Source organism: Coffea arabica, chromosome 7e (genome assembly GCF_036785885.1).
Source record: "Coffea arabica cultivar ET-39 chromosome 7e, Coffea Arabica ET-39 HiFi, whole genome shotgun sequence".
Lineage (NCBI taxonomy): Eukaryota > Viridiplantae > Streptophyta > Magnoliopsida > Gentianales > Rubiaceae > Coffea > Coffea arabica.
Genome location: NC_092323.1, coordinates 45,262,753 through 45,288,663, shown reverse-complemented (window position 1 = coordinate 45,288,663; position 25,911 = coordinate 45,262,753). Strand labels below are relative to the sequence as shown.

General features: G+C 37.0%; 1 long non-coding RNA gene across 1 annotated transcript; it reads right to left on the bottom strand.

Annotated features, from left to right (window-relative positions):
• Positions 1-24,914: 24,914 nt before the first annotated feature.
• LOC140010977 (uncharacterized) lies at positions 24,915-25,340 on the bottom strand. Its single transcript, XR_011818178.1, has 3 exons — positions 25,268-25,340; positions 25,085-25,177; positions 24,915-24,992 (listed from the first exon to the last, which is right to left on the bottom strand). It is a non-coding gene; the product is annotated as an uncharacterized lncRNA (long non-coding RNA).
• Positions 25,341-25,911: the final 571 nt, after the last annotated feature.

Below are 25,911 nucleotides of genomic sequence, written 5' to 3'. Positions count from 1 at the left end.
TTCTTGATTAGAAAAATTCCCCAGATAAAGTTTATGAGCAAAAATAGTTTTAAAATGATTTTTCTAGTATCAGTTAGTTTTTGAGAAATTAAAAGCGTATTTTGGACGTGGGACCCGCAAGTGCGGTAAATGCATTATATTTTTGACAACTTGTTGGATTTTTGTATTAAGTGATATTATTTTACAAAGTGTTAAGATATTTGTATTGGAGAGACAAAAAGATAAGTTTTAAACCTAAAGGTGACAAGTGTCACCATTTGATTGGGCTTACCATTGACTTAAATAACAAAAAATGACCCAAAATATCTTCATTTCTAAGCTTCATATGGCTGACCACCTTCAAGCAATAAGGGAAGAAAAGCTCTCCAATTTCTTTGCTCCAAGCTTGCTTAATCTTCACTTTTAACCGTTTAATTTTAGTTTTACTCCATAAAACCTCTTCACTTAGTGTTTGTGAGTTGTTTGGTGGAGTTGTTTGGAAAGTTAAGGTGACCAATAGCTCTCTCTCTCTTGTGTTCAAGGTAAGTTGTGAAGAACCACCCTCCTCCCTTAATTGATGCTTAAATCATGCTTAGAGGTTGTATGAGATGCAATTTTATGGATTAAATCTTGAGTTTTGGTTGAATGATGAAGTTTTATTATTTTTGGGGATTTTTCTGTTTTAATATAAGCATGATTGTGTGGCTATCTATGATGATTGGAAATGGTATATAATGATTCTAGAAGGTGGAAAAAGTGGAAGATTGCAAGTAAATTCTGTTTTGGAAGAAATCTGGAAAATTAGGGTTCTTGGTTCTTCATTCTGTCCGAAATTTTTGGTCCTAGATAGAGGCCGAATTGGCCTTGGCTTAAAACATAAAAGTTGTAGGGAATGATATTTTAAATGTGCCTACAAAATTTCAGGTCAATCGGAGTAGTGTAGAATGAGATAAGCCGAAATTACTATTGCTGTTCTGGGTTCATCAGGATGTTAGAACTGCGTCTGAAATGGGTTGTTTTGACTGGAATTGTTTTTGATTTGGGTGTTGAGTTCTTCTGATGAAATGTAGCTTGATGTCCTAGCTACCATATGCCTTTGGAATTTCTGCATTTGGACCTGTTTAGACTGAGTTGTACTGATTACAGCATAGTGTAATTTGTAAACCTGTAATTACGGTTCTGGTTTGGTATTTTGCATATTTGACCTAGTTGTGCTAGGATTTGGACTGAGTGGCCTTCTAAATTGTTGTAGCCCTGGTTCTTAGCTTCGAAATGGTGGGTCTTGGACCTCCATCCGATACTCGTAGTACCTTTGGTGTCATTACCGCAAAATGACGTCAAAACTATTTTTCTGGTTTGAGCTAAACTTTCATTTCCGGACTTTTCCCTAGCTTGACTTGTACTAGTACTACTTGGAGCTTGCTGAATGGCTATTGGATGAACTTGTTGTTGTGTGTGTACCTTTGGGACTGGCTGAGGATATAATGAAGCCGTGATGGCTGGAAAAGTAAGCAAATTCAGGGGAAATGCTGTCCGAATTTGGAATGGGCTTGATTGCTTTGCGTTTGTGCTTTAGGGCTTGGACTTGAGTGAAGTAATGCAACATGATGGATGGTTTCGGAGCCGTGGAAGTGAGTGACCTCAAACTATTTCTGAAGTTATTTATGAACCGTTTCCTGCATTATTTACTTTTGAGATGTTTCCAAAGTTACTTTTGTACCGTTTTCTTGCATTATTTACTTTTAAACTGTTTCCAAAGTTACTTTTGAACTGTTTTCTTGCATATCATGCGTGCTTGCATATGAGTGTTCCTTGTTTGCTGTAATTCTTGACTTATTGGCTTGTTATTATTGATTGATAATGTGTTAAGTGCTTTCGATGATTGTTAAAACGAGTTTTCTAGGCGAGTGTGTACTTTATCGCACTCGACCTAAATAACTGTGCAATTTTCAAGGATTTAATTATTGAAATGCTAGTTGCGCATGATGTAAGCCTTTTGGGCTGAACTGGCCATTGCCCCTTGTTACCGGTCGTCTCGAGCCAGAAACGGTCTTGGTCGGGCGATTAGGGACTTGGGTGAACGTTTGGTATACTCGAGTATTACCTTGTAGGTTGGTGGAGTCTGGCCAAAAGCCAGGGACGGGGTGAATGAATGCACGAATGAAACCCAATGAAATGAAATGACAGGAGAACGAACGTATCCTTTTCATGAATGTTACTATTGCTTTCCATTGTAAATGTTTCTTGAATTATTGATACTCCATATTGAAATGACATTATTGAAATGAACGATTGTGAAACTGATTTGATAACTGATTTTACTGGTTACTCGCTGAGCTTCTAACTCACCCCAAAAATATTTTATTTCCCTCCACAGGGCTCAAGGCGAAGGAGTGGCTTGTAGTGTTTATCATGGATTATATCATGTATGGATTGAACTTGGATTTCCTTTTGTGTAATCGTTCATATTGGGATTGTATTGAATGTTTAGAATTGATTGGATGTGTAATAGTCTAGCTTTGGACTTCCTCCTGTATAATAGTTGGTATCAAGGATCAGAGTGGAGCAGTGGAAGCGTGGACGCTTCGCTTTTGATATGTAATTCTTGAGGAATTTGATGTAATATATGAGATTTATATTGTAATATTTGAGGTTTATTCTTGTAATTCAATTGAGGACTTTAGTGAACGACTGAGTCCCGGCGAGAGTCGGGCAGGCGGCCCGCCAAACCCTCTGGTTTGCCTTAGGGGGAGGTGGGGTCGTGACATATATAATATTAATAATTTATATAAATACATAATTACATTTGCTATTATGAATAGATTGTAATCTGCTGCCTTTGTAATTTGGCTTGCGCATAACCCGCTTCGAAGTACACGCTCGAATACCGAATCGGGTTGATTTTCATTTCACTAAATCGGGTTTGCCTCCCCTCCACGCCCGTCCCCGCCTGATCAATTATCCCACAAAAAGCTTGTCTTTCTTCAACTTCTCATCGTTTCTCCTGTTAAGCCCATCAAAAGCTCCGTTGTTGTGTAAACACACTTGAAAGCTTCGGTTTAAACTTTCCCCCCCTTCTGAAATTTGGAGCAGTTCGAAGAGTTTTAGGTGGCAAGGTCCAAATAAATCGGATTTATCGCGTTCGCTTCCTCTGTTGCTCAAAGTACTCAATAATTGAATCGCATCCCGAAGCAAGCATAGGCAGTAACATGGAGGCCTGTATGAGTCTTCCGGTGTATGCAGGCATGTGGGTCGACGTAGAAGCTCTCACTGGTGAGTGTATCGATATCACGGAATATCTTAATGCCCAAAATTTGTTAACTTTGCTAGCAAATAATGACAAGTGCTATGATGCGATGATTAGGGAATTATATGCTAACTGTAGGGCAAATAAGCAGAAGTCTGTTCTGCGTTCAGTGGTTAGGAATGTACACATGGAATTGTCTACTGAGGTTTTGTGTTCAGAGTTTGGGTTGGTTGACAGTGGATACACTGTTGACTATAAATGGATTAGTGCAAAGAATGTAGATAAGGTTGCTGTAAAGGGGTACAATGACCTAGAATTTCTTGGAGAGATTAGGCAAAATGGTGACAGAGTTATGAACATGGCCAAAAAAACTAAGTTTTATGCGCCGTATATGAAACTGTTACCACGGTTGTTACATCTGATAATAACTCATAACATTGTACCTAAAGCCGGAAGTATCACTTCCGTTAGTGCATTAGAAAGAGTTATATTGTGGCATATGTTACACAAACAACCCGTCAACATAGGCAATTTGATCATTGCAACAATGCTCAACAGGATTAGGAAGATTAAGAGCAGGGAGAATAAGAGAACACATCTCCCTTTTGGTATATTGCTGACCAGGCTCTTTAGGCGCTTTAATGTGCCATTCTTGGCTGACCATGTTGACAAAAGATTTTACGCCCAAAAAATGGAAGTATCGTACTTCAAAAAACTGGCATTCAAAACTGAAGATGGTGGTTGGATGTGGAAGAAATTCTATACCTCTGATGCTGTCATTGGTCAGGCTGAGGACGCGAATAGAAAAGTTAAAGAAATAAAAGAGATGGCTAAGGGGGGGAAATGTGCTGGGGTCGAGGTGCGGCCGGTTGTGGGGGAAAAGGCACACCTTGAAGATGTTGTCATACTATCTGAACAAACCAGAAAAGGGGCAAGTGTATGTGACAATGTTATTTTACTCCTTTTTGTTTCTTCTTCTCGATGGCAATACAGGAGCATAACCCAATATTTGTATGATTAGGTTGTGGATAAAGTGACACAAATTTTACGAAGGGTTGGTGCCATCGAAGTGAAGGACTGCGGATTTGAGACATTGCCATTTCTACGAGATGTAAGACATGCTCTTGTGCTTTCCTGTAATCCCCTTTATATATGCTAATACCTTTATTGTCCAGTGTCTACCACAAGCTTCCGACGTACCACCTGATGAATTGAAAGAAGCCGTATGCTTTCATGTCAGAGAACTCGTCCCGCAGATGTATGTTAAAGTATCGGTACTGTCAATGGCTAACAATGATCTCGCTTTCATCTGATTATTGTAATCATGTCAATCATTGTTCACAGCTGTGTCAGTACACTAGATAGGCAGCATCTCTTTGATATTACAAGAGAAGAACTGGAGCAAGTGATACTTCAGGAGACATGTCTCAGTGACAAAGTAAATATTTTATGCGATTGCACAGGCCTACCTTGTTCACTGATCTCGCTTTGTATTTCCACTCTTATTGAATGTTTGAATTTGTTCCATTCGGTGAAGGTTGTGACCCAGTACCTTCACTTACTCCAGAAAGAATATAAGCAATTTGTTTTCTTCAATCCTATGTTTTGGGTACGTAACGAAAATTATTGTATGTGTTGTTGTGCCTTGCAAAATGTGGACCTAATACTTGCTTCTCAATCACTTCGTTGTAGCTGAAATGCGTGTTAGACTAGCCATGCATATCTCCCGCAAGCAAAAAGACATTCGTTGATCAAAGCAATGACGACTCCATGACAAATCCTGAAAAGGTAAACATTAGCTATCATTCTCGCCTTAATATTCTTATACAATATGAGTAGCAGCTGCATGTTAGTGGAATTGGATTCAGCCTAACATGCCTTAGCTTTTAACATATTCAACATTGCTTGTTGTATGCGATTGCAGATTTTTTTTCCAATCATTTATTCAAATCATTGGTTGCTCATGATTGCACATGCCAAGGACAAAGAAGTGTACATTGTTGATTCTATGGACAATTACAAAACCTTCTACCAAGGTTTGATGCAATCTGTGGTGAGTAAACTTCAAAATCGTACCTTAGTTTTATTTCTGAAGAAGGTAACATATTTCCAACATTCGATACTTGCTGTATTTATTTCCTTTTTAGGAATGGATTTGGATGAAAATTTTCCACGAAAATCAACCCTGGACATTTATTCTTGTAAAACACAAACTAAAACAGACAGACGCGGCAAGTTGCTGGGTTTTCACCTTGAAGTTTGCGCAATGTTGGGCAAAGGGGTGTCGGCCACAATTTGTAAGTGCACAAATGGACAACCCCTTGTGGCAAGCTCACTCTATTGCGTCTGACATTGTTTCTGAATGTATGTACAGGTTGATGTTGTCATTGCTAGAAAATTTATTGCCTGGGAGATCGCTTTGGGGAAACTTGCGGACCCATTCGCTTATGCTGCTTTCCTGATAGACAATAAACAGGCACATGAGGTTGTAACCAGAGGAGATTTGCAAGATGATGCTACTAAGGATGCGGGCCATCAGGAAACAGGGAATGGTACATTATGTCTCGCCTTTACTGTAATTGGGTCGTTGCATATGAAGGCAATATTAAATTTTAAATTCTTTAGGGCTGTAGCAAATTATTGGTACGAAATTAATCATTGTATAAAGGAAACCATAAAAAGTGTATGTACCTCTGTTCCGATGCATCTCCTCGTGACCATCGCATTCACAAATTGCTTTTCTACTCCCGCTATTCCATTATTGCAAGGCTGCTGCTCACGACATTGTAATAAATTCTCGACCCCAGAACTTTGCTTTACACTTTCCAATTCCTCTTGTTTGATTTCGCATTATGATATTCAAATTGGATCTCACATGCAAAATCCATATGTTGAAATGCTGTATGCTTTCAATTTTTCCCCAGTCGAAGGTACAAGGGTGAAAAAAAGTCCGCCAGAACTTGCGTCCGCCAATGATTCAAAGAAGAAGTTTCTTATTCTTGATTTGAATGGAGTGCTTCTGGGCAGTACATTTACAAGGATGACGAGAAATCGGGACTTTAATTTCAGACCACATTGCTTTGAATTTTTGAAGGTCTGTCTGTCATATTTTGAGGTGGCTGTTTGGTCATCAAAGCTAAGGTATCCACCAACCTATATTTGAATTACTTCATTAACTAGAACATCCACAAGTTTTTCTGTTATCATTGGAATTCAAGACAGTTGTGTTTTCTGCAGCCACAATATTCAACCAGTGTTGGACAGTCTATCCAAAAGAATGAATGAACGTTTGGAGCAGAGACTGTTATTTGTTTGGGTGAGATGTCATTCACAAATTATTTCGATTGTGTGTAATCAGTCCGTGTGTAAGACTTCTGATAACTGAAAGTCGGGAACAATCAATATTGTGCAAGATCAGTCGCGGTGCACTATGACACAAACCAGTCTTAGGGAAAACCCAGACAAAACGGTGATGTTTAAGGACCTGAAACATGTGTGGGGAGAATATAAGTCGTACAACAGCTCTAACACGATATTAGTCGATGATTCTCCGTATAAATCATTCCTTAATTCTGTAAGTACACCATACCTACTGATCGTTATGTTGTATATGTTCCGGTATGCTCAAATAACATGATCAGGGCTAACTGTTTCCATATTACTCATTCTTCAGCCGTACAATGCCATCTTCCCCACCTCTTATACATGTTACACTGTAGAAGACAATTATTTGGGTAAGACGTGGTTCGCGATGCTTTGAAATGTGGCTTTTGCTACGGTAAGCACAGGGTGTTCAGCTAGCCTGACACAAAACTTATTTGCAAATCCTGATGGAGATTTTGTACGACACTTGAAGAAATTGGCCAGTGCTGATAATGTACAAGATTTCATTAAGCGAAACCGTTTTGGGCAATCACCCGTAACAGAAGGCAGTGTGGATTGGAACTTTTATGTTAATGTTGTCAGCAAGCTTGGACTGCAGAACACAGCAAAGCAAGTGACGCGCAAACAGGAAGTCCCAAACAAATATTCTCCGAAGGTATCCATTGCATTCATGTTCAGGAATATGTTCACAATAGTTCAACACCTCGTTATGATAGCTAAAATTGCGTCTGATCATATGCACAGAGTAAGAAAAAAAGGAAAATTTGAAAGCATGAGGAAGATCAGTTTATGGACCGTTCACTGTACGGAAGCTTCTCCAAACCATTGGAAGGAGAGAACCTCTCTTCTTATGGGACACACAAGCAAAAGTTTTGTGCTTTAGTGAGATACTGGGCCTGTCTAATTCATATATGTTGGTACTACTTTCTTCCCTTCTGTTTTTGTTTGCAAAGGGCCGTCGCTAAGTTTTTTTATGCAAATTCTAAAAATGTCGAAATTAGGAATGACGTATGTTGTCTGCAGGTTCCCGAATGCACATGAGGAAAAATTATCAGATAATGGCTGTAATTGCTGTCAAATGCAGGATGCGTCAGCCATATACTCCTGCTACAAACGTTAGCATGTAGTAAGTTTAGCCTGTTTTCATTCTAATTGTTTGTTGGCAACTTCTCGTCTAAACATTAAGGATCTAAATGTCACTCACTAAATCTGTCCGTCTGGTTAACCTCTCGGATGCGTGCAATACTAACAGTTGGTCAGGGAGCAATGGTTGACATTAATTCAGCTAGGCTCCTTGCTTTGCGTCTGTACCAAAATAAAGTCCAGCAATGGAATCTGCTAACCAACACGAAGTCTGTATGAGTAATGTATTTCTTTAGCTAACCCCTGGTTGAATATGTCATTGGATAGTGAAAATTAGCTGCTGGACTAGGAGCTTAAGATTGCCTCACTTTTGAATGGGGATGTTTATGCTGCTAACGGGCTTGGAGAACTTACAATACTTTTGTGGGCCTGTATTGATGCATTCGTTGGACAAATTGGAATACGTTATTGAAGGGATGCACATGACGCAGGCACACATGTTTCCCATCATGCAAATGGTTTGACGGAACAGGTAACATACCCAGCAGCTTGGACATACCCCTTGTTTGGGATGTGACTTCAGGCTGGAAGGTTGTCTTGCATGAAGAAAATGGTTCAGTCTATTATTGGAATATTCAAACTGGAGAAACTTCATGGGAAGTTCGTGGTTTGCCCAGAGTCGTGTTTGTGTAGACAGTGCAAGCGATGCGTTTATTGTTGAACGGTTTCATGCAGAAAATGTAATTGGCTGGATTCTATGATTCCTTCTGCCAATACTGCTATTATATTCTTGTAAATATGCCATGGGTATAGAGACACGTGCAGGGTATGGAAGCAATTTGTAGCAGAGCAAGACTGCTGTGGTTGTGCTCTTGGTTTGGTGTTCAATTGATTGTTAACATGAAATTATTGTTCATTACACCCACTTCCATAGCTTTTCACTGTCTAGTTTGCGTAGAACGGCAGAATTTTGTTAAATTCAAACGAATGCAATATTGATAGCTTCGTTACGACCACCAGTATCTACAGTCAACATGGTTCTTAACTTGTTTTGCCCCGTCACGCGCGAGTACTAGGTTTCTGAATGTACGGTTAAATACCCCTTTCTCTTAAACAAAAATTTAGATATCGGCTTTAGGCTTGCTTTGGGAGTTTACGAAGGAACAGAAGAGAAAAGAAGAGATAACTTAGAAAAGAAAGGAAAAGATGCATATTTCGTTTGGGAGTTCAACGAAAGAAAAGAAAACAAACATCTTTCCCTTATTTGAGAGTTGGAGAGATGTGGAAAGAAAGAGTTTTATGAGAATGCAACTTTACATATTTGCCCTTTCAATTTTTAAATCAAAGTCCAAAGATTAGTTTTCTTGTTTCAATAAATAGAATATTTGAGCAACACAAATTTCTAAAACAATTGCATATGCATTCCTACAAGGTGAATAATAATAAGTTGTGTTTCCAAATAATAAGTTGCTATTTTTTTCTTGCATCTTGAACTATTTGCCCAATTTTACTCAAATAGTCAAATGTTAACCTTCACCTCATTGAGATTCCACATATATATTTATAAATGTATATTATATGTGCATATATTTATAATATATATGTGTATGTAGTAATAATATATTATATAATTATACTTATATTTGTTATTATAAATATACTAATATATACTAATTAATATATAATATTCTCTATAATTATAAAAAATATTAGTACAATTATACAATGTATTATATAAATATATATTATAATTATTTAAATAAATAATTAAACTAATTCTAAATTTTTTAGGATAATTTCATAAACCAAATCGCGGTCATTTCCGTAATGTATCACTTTCCCATAAACGACCAGTTCTTTATGACCTTCTTCCATTATAAGAACAAAGCACCCATTTTTCCATTAATAGATTTATTTATCGGATAAAATATATAAAAACACGTTTTCCAATAAAACCCCAGTTTTTTATGACTTTTCTCCATTATAAGAACAGAGTACCCTTTTCCATAAAAAAAATTTATTAATCGAATAAAATAAAAATAAATCAGTTCTCTAATAAAACACCAGCTCTTTATGGCTTTCCTCCATAAATTATCCAGTTTCCCATTTTTCCATACGCTAATTCAGGGGAGGTTTGTGAAATTATCCCGTATAATATATGTGTATATAATACTAATAAATTATATAATTATAATTAGATAAAATATTAGTTATGGGTGAAGAACGGAACAAGAGAATTACGGGTGAATTATAGGTGAAGAACGGAAAAATATTAGTTATTGGTGAATTATGGGTGAAGAACGGAAGAAAACCCAGTTTTCTGATTTCTCAACTTGTTGGAAGTTGAGAAAGTACATGACATAGGGCCACCGAGGAAGCTTTGTAGTGCATTTACAAATTTATTTTAGGATATAGTGGGAATAATGAATTTTTGTATCAGACAAAATATAGTTAAAGGCGTTGTGTTATAAAAGTCAATCTCTTTATGCCTTTCTTCCTTCATACAGTCACCAGTACCCAAGTTCCTCAAATACAAATTCATTTATCGAAAAGCCAAAAAATAGACTCATTGTTCATAAAACAGTAGCTCTTTAAGACTTTCTTCCGTTAAACTAACACAGTCCCTAACGTGTATCAAATAGAAATGTATTTATCGAATGAAATATAGTTAAAGCCGTTGTTGAATAAAGATCACCTCTTTATGGCTTGCGACCGTGTTACATTGACAAAGTATCCACGTGCCTTAAACACAAATGTATTTACCGGATGAATTGAACTTAAACCCGTTGTCGAATAAAAGAGCAGCTCTTTATGGTTTTCTCCGTTATAAATACAAGGTAACCATTTTTCGTTAAAAAAATATTCATTTATCGGCTACATGTAAAATTAAACTCCTTTTCCAATAAAACACCGGCTCTTTATCAATTTCCTCTACTATGACAACAGAGTACCAATATCCCATACTTACAAATTCACTTATCGGATAAAACTTAATTGAACACGGTTTGCAATAAAACACCAGCTATGTATGGCTAATTTATTTGTTCGATAAAATCGGATTGATATTATACTTGAGTGCCATTTACCCGTTAGCATAGAATGCAAAGCAAGAAACTAACCTATTGCAGGTTTAAACTCCGTGTTAGGACAAATTGCTTCGGATACGTCAAGACACCTAATTCATAAACTCTCGCGAAACATAAATTTAAAGGCGTTAATTATTAATTACCACAAATCAAATATTTCAATCTTTTTTCATTTATTTCTAATGACTGCATACCATGGATCACTGTACGCTAGTCAAAACCAACCACAAATCTTCTCTTAACTCTCGACCACATGAAGATTGTGGTACTCGTTATCCCCATGGCAAGGTCTCCCCACACCACCGCCGGCGAGTTTGCTCGGTTGAACTTTGCTTTCCCTTCCTATAATGAAACACATAGATACACCACACCAACCGCTTGCCTTACTATGGCAGCTTTTGGACTCTCTGTTTCCGTCTTCTACATTTTGGGCTACGATGACGTCCATCCGAGTATGACAGCCCCAATTACATGCCCCTTTCCACAAAATGCCGCTGCTTTGTCTCTCTAACTTGCCACCTTCATCCAACCTCAACTTTATTCATCTCCAACCTCCTGTGCATGTTCGCTTTCCGCATAATTTCATGACGGACAACGTTGGTATCATCCAGAACCAAAGACAGTGCTACTTTGCGCCGCTCCTGCTCCGAATTGTACTGCACCGATAAATTTGTTACTATCTCCATCGTTTGCAACCAAAGCAAGCAAACACACTAACTGTTACAGTACACGACGCCATTCCTTTTTCCTTACCTGATTCCATTTCCAGCTTCCAATTCCACTTGATAACATATCCATGTACTTCAGCATGAATAACCCACAATCCCACCTGTATTACATGTGACGACCCCACCTCCCCCTAAAGCGAACCAGAGGGTTCGGCGGGCCGCCTGCCCAACTCTCGCCGGGACTCAGTCGTTCACTACAATCCTCAAATGAATTACAAGAATAAACCTCAAATATTACAATATAAATCTCCAATATACATCAAATTCTCCAAGAATTACATGTCAAAAGCGAAGCGTCCATGCTTCCACTGCGCCACTCTGATCCATGATCCCAATTATTATACAAGAGGTATTCCACAACAATAAAATCACAACAAGCCTTCCTTCGCCACGAGCTCTGTGGAGGGGAATAAAATAGTTTTGGGGTGAGTTAGAAACTCAGCGAGTAACCAGTAAAATCAGTAATCAATCGGTTTAACAATAGTTCATTTCAATGAGGTCATAAATCAAATAATAAGGCCAGAAATAATAATTCAAGAAACATGTACATTTCCCCTTTAATGTTGTACAAAACATTAATGTTGAGGGAAACATGTACAAAACATGTACAATAGTTCATTTAATGTTGTACAAAACATTAAATATGGAGTATCAATAATTCAAGAAACATGTACAATGGAAAGCGATAGTAACATTCATGAAAAGGATACATTCGTTTTCTTGTCATTTCCCCTTATTCCTCCAATCATTTGAAAATTTCATTTTTTTGTAAGTAGAATCCCTCGTTCATCCTTTTATTCGTTCATCCCCTTTCCGGACATTGACCGGACTCCACTCATCCGGACGTAGCCGGACTCCACCCATCCGGACGTAGCCGGACTACAAAGGTAATACTCGAGTATACCACATTCACCCAGGGTCACCATATCGCCCGACCGAGTCCGCTTCTGGCTCGAGTCGATCGGTAACGAAGGGCAGGGCCCAATTCAGCCAAACGGCTTACATTCATGCGCAACTAGCATTTACTCATTAATCATTGAAACTTTCACATTTATTTAGGTCGAGTGCGATAAAGTACACACTCGCCTAGAAAACTCGTTTTAACAATCATTGAATGCACTTAACACATTATCAATCAATTATAACAAGCCAATAAGTCAAGGAATATAGCAAACAAGGAACACTCACATGTAAGCATGCATGATATGCAAGAAAACAGTTCAAACGTAAATATGCAAGAAAACAGTTCAAAAGTAACTTTAGAAACAGTTCAAAAGTAATTAATGCAGGAAACGGTTCATAAATAACTTTAGATATGAAATCGAGTTCTTAATGCAAGAAACATTTCACAAGTACTTTGGAAATAGTTTAGGGTCACTCACCTCCATGGCTCAGAAATCATCCATCATATAACATTACCTTGCTCAAATCCAAGTCTTAGATCACAAACTCAATGCAAACAAATCCCTTCCAAGTTCGGACAGCACTTCCCCTGAATTTGCTAACTTTTCTAGCCATCATGGCTTCATTATTTCCTCATTCCAACCCAAAGGTACGCACACAACAACAAGTTCATCCAATAGCCATTCAGCAAGCTCCAAGTAGTACTAGTACAAGTCAAGCTAGGGAAAAGTCCGGAAATGAAAGTTAAGCTCAAAACCAGAAAAACAGTTTTGACGTCATTTTGCGGTAATGGCACCAAAGGCACTATGATTGTCGGATGAAGGTACAAGATACACCGTTTCGAAGCTAAGAGATAGGGCTACAATATTGCAGAAGGTCACTCAACCCAGTTTCGAGTGTAACCAGGTCAAAAATGCAAGATACTATACCAGAATCACAAAAACAGATTCACAGAACGCATTCTAGTGGAAACATCATAAATCAGGCTATCCAAGTCCAAATCCAAAAATTCCAAAACCAGCTGAAAGCTAAGAAACAGGGATAAATTTCATCAGAAGACCTCAACAGCCAATTCGGAAGCAATCCTGACCAAAACAACCAATTACAGGCGCAATTCTTACATTCGGGTAAAACCAGAACAGCAATAGTAATTTCGACTTTTCTCATTCTACACAACTCCGATTGACCTAAACTTTCGTAGGCACCTTTAAAATATCATTCCCAACAACTTTCATGTTTTAAGCCAAGACCAATTCGGCCTCTATCTATGATCTATAAATTCGGACAGAATGTTCCTTCACAAAACCGAATTTTCTGAAATTTCTTCCAAAACAGAAATTGATTGCAATTGTCCACTTTTTCCACCTTCTAGAATCATTATAAACCATTTCCAATCATCATAGATAGCCATACAATCATATCCATATGAAAACAGAAAAATTCCCAATAATTATAAAACTTCACCAATTCAACCAAAATCAAGATATAATCCATAAAAATGCATCTTATACCACAACCAATCATGAATTGAACATCAATTAAGGGAGGAGAGTGGTTCTTCACAACTCACCTTAGCCATACAAGAGATAGAGCAACAAATCACCTTAGCTTTCCAAACAACTCCATAAAACACCTCAAGACCACTTAGCAAAGAGATTTTATGGAATGATTTTGAGTTTTATTGGTTGGATTTGAAGATTGAGCAAGAAATAGAAGGAAGAAATTGAGAGCTTTTCTTTCTTTCTTGAGCAAGAACATTCGGCCAAGAAGCTTGCAAAATGAAGCTTATTTTGATCAATTTTTTGTATTTATTTGGTAAAGGTAAAGGTAAAGTCAAATGGTCAAAATCCAAGATTAAATCACAAGGTGACACTTGTCACCTTTTGGTTCAAAACTTATCTTTTTGTCTCTCCAATACAAATATCTTAACACCTTGTAATATTAATATCACTTAATACAAAATTTCAACAAGTTGTCAAAAATATAATGCATTTACCGCACTTGCGGGTCCCACGTCCAAAATACGCTTTTAATTTCTCAAAAACTAACCGATACTAGAAAAATCATTTTAAAACTATTTTTGCTCATAAACTTTATCTGGGGAATTTTTCTAATAAAGAAAATGTAGAAAAGGCGGGCGATTAAATAAAATAAACCCTTGAAAATTAGAAAATTTTCGGGTTCTCACACTTATACTTTTCGGGGCGTCACAATACAAACCATAACCACAAATTTAGACACAACCGTTGCTGAACTATGGAAAAAACTTCCAAACCTATGCACATGCAACTTATGCATTCCGTTGCTGTGGACATGTGGCTGCAGCTTTTATTTTGTACAGCCAAAGGCATGACGAATACTGCCCCTCCAAACCATAAGTCAGCGCTGCTTCCAACCTTTCAATCTGAGGGTCATACAAGAAAAACATATGCAATTTTAAGTTTACTGCCACCAATTCTAAAGGTGATGGTCGTGTTCATGAAATGTTTGACAAACCAACTTAGTTTACCATTGTCTCCACGGAGCTGCGCCTATTCATATCCGTTTGCTCGTGTCCTCTCATTGAATCATAAATTAATACTTCTTCGCTTCCCATGTCCACCACACACATATACCAATGCTCATCGTGCCACATTGGCATGACTATCTGAAGCATACCAGCGGTTAGTTAGTCATCATCATGGGAATCTGTATCTATTCCATTATGCTACATAACAGGGCAGCTTCTCGTACCTTCTCACACTTTTTTATATTACATCCTACTTTACATTCCTGTAGATATGTACAGTACAGCTCGTCTGCTGATTTGTTGAACTCCAAAATCTCTTGTTACAACACGACAGTAAAATATGACATTTTAATATGAATGTACGTACTCACACCCCCCAACTTTGGCCGAACACTTGTACTTGAAACCAAGTTGGCATGAACCACCATCGAATTGACTGATCTACAGCACGCCTTTGCTGCCTTGCTGTTTTCATCGCACAATAGCAATTTATTATCTGCACCAAACTCAAGTCACATCACTTCGTCCTCCATGAAACAGTCCACATAACACCACCCAATTTCAATCCCTCGATTTACTCACATCACATGCCATAGGTTTTTCAGGAAGCAAGGACGCCATTGCATCCCGACTTGCTGTCTGCCCCTTAATTGACACCAGTACTTCCCTGTCATTACAACAGGGTACATAATCTTTTCCCTATGTGTATTACGGTTTCATAATCTACAAACTTGATATCATCATTTTCACTGACTCGAGTTAAAATGGCCAGAGTAGCTTCGTTCTTCCTCACTAATACAACCAGCAATCACGGTTTCAATGACTCAATCGGTCCTTAGGGTCATTGAGTTAGCCTAAGGCGGTTATGTACTCACCATAAGGGTCATTGAGTTATCATTGTAGTTCCATTCTCAAACTTCTGGAATACTCACATTTTATTCTATATGCAAGCATGTTACTTACCCTTGCTTTTTTTATAAGCAGGCATGATTGACAGCACACAAATTGTAAGTTTTACACTCACTTGTAAACCAATTTTAACTGCTTCCAAGATTTTCGTTCCTATGCCCTCTCCCCTATGGGGATAATCATACTACATATTTAGTCAACCTTATAATTGCAAATACTTTTCTGTCCCCTTTCCCATTGCAATTTCAAATAAAGGATAAAACAAAATAGAACTGTTGATTTAACAAATCTATGATCCAGTACATACCCTTGCGACAGCTGAGTGTCAAACAAGAACTTCAGCATTTTTGCTCGTCTCTCACTCAATTTTTCGCCGATACATGTCAGCCTCGTTTCCTGCTACCACAAAAATATGTCATCTTTCGTTGTCTATATTTTCCCAAACTTTAGTAATTCTGGAACGTTGGAATACTCACCTTTGCCAATAAAGCAACCATCTTCGTTTGATACTCGTTCATCCCACTGCTATCCATCTGTACATAAAACTACAATTTATACTTTACTTTTCTAATGCTACGAAATACCTTGGCACAAACCGATGCATACCTTTATTCTTTTACCTTGCCTTCTATTTTGTTTGTCTTCCCACACAGGCTTCTCCGTATTGTCCATCCTTAGTCTCTTTTTACTCCTCCACTTTGTAATTTTCGATGCATTCTTTTCACCCATTACAGTACTATTCGTAGTTACTCTATCATTTTCACTCTTGCTTTTGGACCTAACATATGGCGTTGTAGGACTAATTTTATGTAACTCACTCCCTCTTTTAACATTACCACGCCAATCGTCCTTTTGCCCACCTTCCACACCAAGTGCCCGGTTTGTTTTGCACACCCTTCCACTTTCATACATGCTCCTCAGCCTTTCAAAATGACATTCAATCATTGCTTCCATTCTACCAATACTATCCTTCACATCTTTATTACCACATTCAATTTTAATCAGTCTTCTATCAATGTCTTCTCTACAGCTTATGTTATTGTAAAACTGCACATTGCCCTGTCACTACAAGCCTTCAGTTTTGTACTACTAGTAACGTCACAAAATGCAGATTGCAATTTCACCAACAATTCACACGAAAGGATTTTACATTACCTGTTCCCCCTCAAATATGTGATTCCTCCTCAATATTCGCACGCTTTCATTAATCTCGTACCTTCCCCAAAATTTTAGCCTCGGCCCTCTCAGCTGGAACTTGCGAAACTCGTCCTCACCCTCGATATAGAATCGTTCCAGATAGTAAATCTGCACGGACAAAAACGCCTACCATCATTTACAGGTCCTTTATATCAAAGTTTAATTTTATTATTCCAGCAAATCCTATCTCTAATACAAAATGGTGCGTCTTTCTTATACCATCAAGAAAAGTGCACATCCCGCTATTCCGTTGCCGTCTCTATCACGGATGCTCTTCACCAAATTGTCAAGTATGAATTTCGACCAGTTCAAATTTTCCATATTCTCCTCTGTAGCCACTACAGCCACCAGATCCCGGCTCACTGTGTCATCCAAACTTGGTGCTAACAACCTACCAACAACAAACAGTACGAACTTCACTTTGAATTCTAAGCCTTCGTTATGCAAACTACATATACTGTGCCTCAATTCCTCCACTACAATTTCACCGCTATTTATTCTGATATTCAATTCTCTTCTCAACTCTGTATCCATCTCTTGCCTTCGCTTTTCGCTTTCAATATCTTTCCCACGGCTGCTCAACCCAAGTACACATTCCACATCCTCGGCTGTCACCTGTAGACAGTACCCATGAACGTTCAGTGTCCTCCAATCTACATCAAAGTTATCCACCAGCCACTTCAACATCTCTTCGTCAACCTCTACTCCCTTCACATTCAAAATTGACCCGAATCCAAACTCTCTGACAGCCTGCCGCTGCTCATCCGAGAGCCAATCCACCATATTCTTCACGGAATGAGTTGAGTGGCTTACCATTGTTTCCGCCATCCGACGAATGGCCTTCCTTTCACTGCTGTAACTTTTACAATTCCAAGGTGTTCCACTCTCATGCATCAGCGATACTACATTTTCGCTTTCTCCTTCACTGTCCCATTGCATATCCGAAGCATCTATTTCGGCCGCCAGCTCCATAACAAATCCCTATCTTCTGCTATTCCTCCTGCTCCGGTTTTGGCGGTTCTTCCTTTCTAATACGCCTACACTGTTTAGCTTATCCAGTAAGCTTTGCGCCTTTTTTCCCTGCCGTACTTTCGTGTAAAAACCCTCACTTTCCCAGTTGCTCAATTTCGCCCCCTCCACATTTCACATGCGCGGTTGGAGTCCCCTTCAACGCCCAATAGCTCTTCCGGTTGCACGTTTCAAAAGCCCTTTCCACGTGCCGAGCCAACACACTTCCCCTACCGTTTGTGGCCACAAATGCTTGAATGTCTTTTCCCTTCACTTTCCACACCTCTATTTTGACATCTAAACATACCGCAACAACATCCCAAAAATTCCTTATTCTCTTCTTCCTCGGTTTACCGCAATTGAAAGGGCAAAAATTGACAACTTTTCCCAAATTCCTTACGCATGGTTTGCTCCAATTCTAATCAAGGGGACAATCGACGATTTGGTTCGGCAATCAAGTGAGATCTAAACTATTTTTTTAATTATTTCCTTCATTTATTGGTATTCATATATTTTTTGCTTTTAATTGCTATAGTTGCTGTATATGATTGAATAGTGCGCAATATTTAATTATTCACATAGGCTATTTTGCTAATTAGGGGTAATTGAATCCTTAATTGTTCAATTATTTCCATCTCAGTAGCCAATGACGTAATTGGATTTATGTCAAGAAAACATACGATCTAACTTAAATAAACCATCGTAGCGTGTTTGTTAGTTAGGATTGGGCTTTTCTAATTATTAATGCAATTTAGAAATTAAATCCTACGATCGTGCCTAGGGTTGTTTCCAAGTTAGAAAAATAGTTAACGGTCGTACCTTAACTATCAAGAAATTAAGGAAAGATTGGTTGTTTATCGCGTGCATGACAATTATAACCAATCTATTAATAAATGTTGAAATTATTCTTGAATCGATGATCAGTGTATGAACCATTTCTGAAGTGTACCCTTGGTTAGAGTTTTCCCAATTATTTCTATCAATTGATTATTTTTCGCATTTGATTTATTTAATTCATTAGCATTTAATCCTAAAACCCCCTATTTATCTTGACTTGAAAGGAAACAAATTTCTCTCCAGTCCTTGAGGAGACAACCCTGCTTGCTATTGTCTACTAGTTAGTGAATTTAGTCAGATAATTAATTCTGGTATATCGGATTAAGCAAACTCTTTGGGAACAGGGTGAATCAAGTAACCCATTGCACACCTAGGATCCCTACTCCAGTACTAGAATTGATTATTGACTGTTTTAGGTGGTAGTTAGGTTTTATTATTATTATTGCATAGGCTCGGCACCTATCACATTCTAAGAACAAATGTTTGAATACAAATATCATTGATATCGTGGATCTCATAGTGAATCCCATCGACTGAATCACTTTTTTTTAATAAAATAAGAGATATCTAAATTTTAAAGGGAAGAGATCTATTCATTGAAAAGGAAAAAAATGAAAAATACTGTCCAATTCTTAGACTATTCTTCTATAGAGATTCTCTATTCCTGACTGTTGTGACGCATAAAATACCAGAAAAAAAATACTCCAACTATCCGGAGTAAAGAAGGAATGAATGGTTAAAAAATACTGTGATGGCTTTGTTGCATTATATGCTTATACTAATTTTTATTTCATTTTGTTTGTGATTCATCAATCCCAAAGTTTCTTTTTTATGCAACCAAATGAGGAAAAATCCTTTTTTTTTCACACTCGTTACATAACAAAAATATTGGCAAGAGTCTTCCGGGGTAAATACATTGTTCATTCATGCTGACCATTGATCTGGCAAGAAAATCTCCAAAAATATGAAAAAATCCCCCAATCAGCAAAAGAATAAAGAGATAAATTACCGAAAATTCACGAAGGATAGATTTTTTGGTGTTTTTGTTGATTTTTTGATAGGGAAAAGCATTGAAATTTGTTTGTTGGACTGATTATCTTTCAGAATTTTGAATGGGTGAAGCTAGAAAGGAATATTTCAGCCAAGCTCTACCACTGACATCATAGCACTGCAAGACATAAGGTCACTGCAGCTTATTATTATAAATGAGCTGCTGGTCGGGGACATTAATGATTATTTAGGTTTATTAATGTACCGTTAATTCTTACCAGTATTGCATGAAGTAAGAACTTTTTAAAACTTTGTTGGATGTTCCAACTCATGGATTTTGCCGAGATATCTTCTAGTTTTCTCGATTGCTTCTGGTGTGCAAAGTGGGAATTTCTTCCCACCATAAGCAGAATCACTGCAATCACAGCAACTCAACCCGGACCATTGTCAAAGGCTTATGGGTCCACATAGGTTCAGGCAATGGGCAGGCAAATTACGTAGCAGAGGAATGTGGAAATTTCGAAAGGACTTAACTGCATGTATACATTAGATTGGGTTGATAAATTAATTATCACTAGGTAAGTGCTCAATTGGGAGAACGTAAAAAGTCGAGACACAATAAGACATAAATGCAAAATTCCTTTTCTCATAAACATGAATCCAATGGCCATCATTTTTCCAATTTTGATAATATTCAATTTATGTGCATATGATTATAAAAAATTCCTCCATTTTTTTTTTTGGCCAGTGGACAACTCTATTGCTAAACCAAGTAATTAAATCCAATTGTTTAGTAAAAGTTCATTATTCACTACCACTATCATTAGTTAATGATAGGGGATTTTTGTTGAACCCATAAAGTGTTTGGTAAGTAAAAAGAAATAGGAATACCTTTTATATTTTTTCCCATTTTCCTACTTCTTTTTCTTCTAAATTTTATTCACTCTCCAATTTGTTCTAGTTTTTTTTAAAGTTGATATTATACCAGTATAATAAAAGGAGACTAAAATTATAAGATATTCTAATAATAAAAGGAGACTAAAAATCTAAGATATTTATGAACTTAAGATGATAATCAATGATTTCAGCTACCATAATAAAATAAATGTTACCTATTGATTATCTGCGTGAAAATTATACAAATTTAGAGGTCTCAAGTTTAGAAGAATTTGTTGTTGGCATCACTAAAATCTTGCTAATGATGAAACTAAGGATGATACATATCAAGGTACCTCAATCTTTTGGATGGATCATAGGTATCATCATGTGTATCTACTTGTTGTAATCTCGACAAGTGGTCTGCCACCGAGTTTTTTCAGACCTTGTCTTTGATCTCCAAGTCGAATTCTTGCAGAAGCAAGATCTAGTGAATTAACCTAGGTTTCGTATCCTTCTTAGACAAGAGATATTAATGGTGAAATGGTCAGTATAGAAAATCACTTTTGATCCGAGAAGATAAGAGCGAATCTTCTTCTCAAAAGCAAATACTATGACTAGTAATTTCTTTTCAGTGGTGGCATAATTTACTTGTGTGTCAATAAGGACTTCACCAGCATAATATATATAGCATGCAACCTCTTATCTTTGCTCTAGTCTAAAATAGCCCCTACGACATAATCACTAGCATTACATATCAATTTGAAAGTTAAGTTCCAATCTGGTGCTGTGATTATCGGTGTAGATGTAAACTCTTTCTTGATTTTATTAAAAACTTGCAGACATGTATCATCAAAGACAAAAGCTACATTTTTAACTAATGAGTCATATAGAGGTTTAGTTATCTTGAAAAATCTTTAATGAATCTCCTATAAAAACCTACATGTCTAAAAAAGTTTCTTATGTCTCTAACAGAGTTAGGTGGAGGTAATCTTTCAATTATCTCAATTTTGACTTTGTCTACCTCTATACCCTTTTCTAAGATCCTATGACCCAGAGCTACCCTCTCATGTATCATAAAATGGCATTTCTCCCAATTTAATATCAAATTGGACTTCTCATATCTTTTTAGGACACGACTTAAATTAATTAAATTGACATCAAAAGAGGAATCATAAATAGAAAAGTCATCCACAAAAACCTTGATGATATTCTCAACCATGTCCAAAAAAATAGCCATCATACACCTCTAAAAATGTTGCAGGCATATTGCAGAGTCCGAATGACATTTTTCTGTAGATGAATATGCTATATAGGCATGTAAAGGTCATCTTTTCCTGATCCACTAAGGCGATCTGAATCTGATTATACCTTGAATATCCATCCAGGAAATAGTAAAATTCCTGCCCCGCCAATCTCTCCAAGATTTGATCCACGAATAGTTATGGGAAGTGATCTTTTCTGATGGTGGCGTTCAATTTCTTGTAATCAATGCTGACACGCCATACAGGGACAGTTCATGTTGGAGTTAATTCATCTTTATCATTTCTCACTACTATCATTCCTCCTTTCTTTGGGGCCACCTAAATAGGACTCACCTAAGAACTGTTGGATATAGGATAAATAATTCTAGCATCAAGTAATTTAATTACCATTGCTTGTCCTTCATATTGGGATTAAATCCCCTTTGGTTCTCAATTGAAAGTCTTACATTGTTTTCTAGCAATATCTTGTGCATTACTACCAATGGGGCTAATGCCTTTAATGTCAGCGATACTCTAGGCAACAGTCAACTTATGGTCCTTGAGCACTCTCCACAATTTGTCAATTTTAGTGTCACTTAAAGAAGAGAAAATAATCACAAGGTATGTTTTATTAACATCAAGGAACACATATTTTAAATGGGGAGGCAATGGATTTAGTTCTAATTGAGAATAAGATTTATCACTTAAAACAACAATTTTTTTCAAATTGCTAACTTCTAGCAAAAGACAAGCCCTTCCAAACTTTTAGCCGACTTTAACAAGCTACTATCCTCCACTTGCTCATGAGACTCAAAGTAATAGCACACTCAATTGGATCACTATAACATTCATGTTTGACAGTTTCATTAAACATTGAATTAAGCACATCTATATGCAAGCATAAAGCATGCTTCATTAGTAGAAGGATATTTTATTTAAACACATTAAACTCTTGCCTTGAATGCTCTACCCAAAATAATAGGTGTATTAAGATTTTCTTCCATTTAAAAAAAATCAGCATGAAAGTAAAATTTAGTGACTTTGATGAGCACGTCTTCAATTATTTCCATCGGATATCTTACTGAATGATCAGCTAATTGAAGAACTATAGTTGTAGGTACCATCTCAGTAAATTTCAATTTTCTATAAAAAAAGACAAGGGCATTAAATTAATGCTAAAACCCAGGTCACATAAACACCTGTCTACATGAATACCCTCAAAAGAACAAGGCACTGTAAAACTTCCCGGATCCTATTTCTTTATAGGAAGGTGATGTTAGACCAAGACATTGCATTCTTTAGACAATAGCACAATGGCGAATTCCTCTAACTGCTACTTATTGGACATGATTTCCTTGAGGAATTTCACATATGTCGGCACTACAAAAAAAAATATTTCTAGTGACAACAATCTTTGTCAAGAAAAGTTACGTATGTTGTCAGGAAAAGTTTTCGTGAAGCTAATGTCGTCAAAGAAGATTGGTCACCTATACGCCGTCGCCAAAAGGTTTTCCTAACAACTAGTGGAATTCTCGTCAGGAAAAGTTCCATTTTCTGTGACGTGTCATCAAGAAAGGTAATCGTGATGATTCGGTCGTCAGGAAAAGACCTCATATTCTTGACGAACTTTTGTCGGGAAAGACCCTGAACTTTGCCACTAAATTTTTGATTGTCAAGAAAAGTCATGCGTTGAAACTTGCTGGACGTACTTTAATGACAATTCAATGTCATTTTTCCTGACGATAGCTGCATCACTATAATATATTAGTTTCTAATTTCACCATTTAGCCTTTTTAAGCCTAGCAATTTTAGTGACAACAAAGTGATAATATCATCTATTTAGACACTCCACCCAATCAAAATATAAAACTATGCAAGCAAAATATCAACCAAAACTTCGCAAATTTCATTAGTAGGCAACTATAATATGTCAAACCACAAAAGTTAACCATGTCAAACATTGATATATCATTACATTCCATGATTTGAAACCAATATAAATATTGCTATTTCTCCCTAGATAACTACCATATACCTAACATGTGCTAAAACCAAAAGATGGACTTCAATTCCATGGTCAACAAAATACTAGAGATGGATGATATCAAAATAGAGGAATTCTTCAGTATGAGCTAAAAGCAGTCCAAAAGCCAAAAGCAGTCCACAATGTTGAGTTTATCCCAAACTCAAAAGCCAAAAGCCAAAAGCAGTCCCAAAAGTTCATCCCAAACATGTACAATAAAACCAAGAAAAATTTGAAATCAGAGAAACAATAGAATGGCATGGAAAAGATGTATTTTTGTTATGATGCATGGATGATCACTACAAATTGCATAGGGACCACCTAATCATGAGTACAAGCAATACAAGAATAATTACTATGCTGAAGTAACCAAGTTGTTCCACAATAGTAAGTAATTGCACATAAATACATTTGTTTCGAATAAAGATCTACAAACTCACCATTACTAGGAAGAACCTCCATACTGCTTCTGTTTCCAAACGAGGAATTCTTGCAGCATTTCCTGTATCCCTTGCTAGCTTTGTACAAGATTTTGGATTTGGGTATCTTGTGCTTGAATTCGCTCCTCATAGCATTGAACCTTCTCCTTGCACTGTTTTAGTTCTTCAAGTAGTGCTCTATTAGCTGAAGATTCGGGTTTACGAGAAGATTGGGGTGGTACGACCCCCATACCCAACCCTTTGGCACGACCAGCCCTCTTTCCTAGGACATTTTCCATAATTTTTACTTCATTGACAGTTTCTCCATTCTCGATGCATTGCCTTCTTTCTTCTTTTAACTTATCCTGTACATATTAGATTCACATAACTCAAGGAGTCATTAAATGTATAATATATATGTAAATGTCCTGTTACTAATAAAAAACAAAGTTACTGGAATCAGCCGACTATAGTGAAAATTACATCGAGAGATTTTGCAGTATTATTCACAAATTGGCCATCCTTTTTTATGTGAGCAGCAGTCCAGGCATCAATAGCACTTGGTGGAACCTATTTTATAGCATAAAAGATCTCGAGTTAGCTCTAGTTTTCTTCCTAGTATAAATATAAGCCAAAATGGAAATAAAAAATCAGTAATATACCATCTCTTGTGCTCGAACATGATTTGATTTTGAACCGCCAGTGTGCGGATAGGGTAACATGGCACGGTTCTTTGTATTGGCTTCTGATTTTTTCTATTAAATACCAAAAAGATAGTTAGATAAAACATAAAAGGCAACAAAAAAATTAAGATTATGCAACTAAACAAAACTAGAACCAATCACCTTGAATATAGGATCTTCGAACCAATCACACATACTTTTCCACTCATCTTGCTCAATCCAGTCATAAGGACATCAGGTAAGTGGATCTTTTCCAGCTGCCTTCAACATCTTATAATCTATGTGCATAGTATTCCTCCACTGCCTGTAGCTATTCTGAAGCATGTCATCCACATACTTTTCCACATTAGAATCAGTTTCCCAATCTTTGAAGTCAAACCATCCCTATAAATTACCATTAAGAAATAGATCATTTTTAGAATTGGTCAAGTCAGCAAAATAAATATTAACACACTGAATGTCATTATAAAAGACAACGGTGTAATCTGGTACCATCAAGCCACCATATAGGTTCTGTTTTTTCTCATTTGGTATGTCATCATATGTGCGTATGTCCTTCAGTGAAGAGAGGTGCCTTACAACATAACCTACACCACTAGCAAGTTGAGCAGCATACTTGATTGGTTTGCAATATCCTTCAGGAAAGACAATTTCCAATGGCTTGCCTCCCTAATATTAACAAATGAAGCATCATTCAGGTATACCCCAATTGAAATTCTAGGAAACTAATTATACAAAAAAAATCTTGAATAGACAGTAATATTATATATGTACACATCTTAGTACTAAATGGCATTTACATTAGC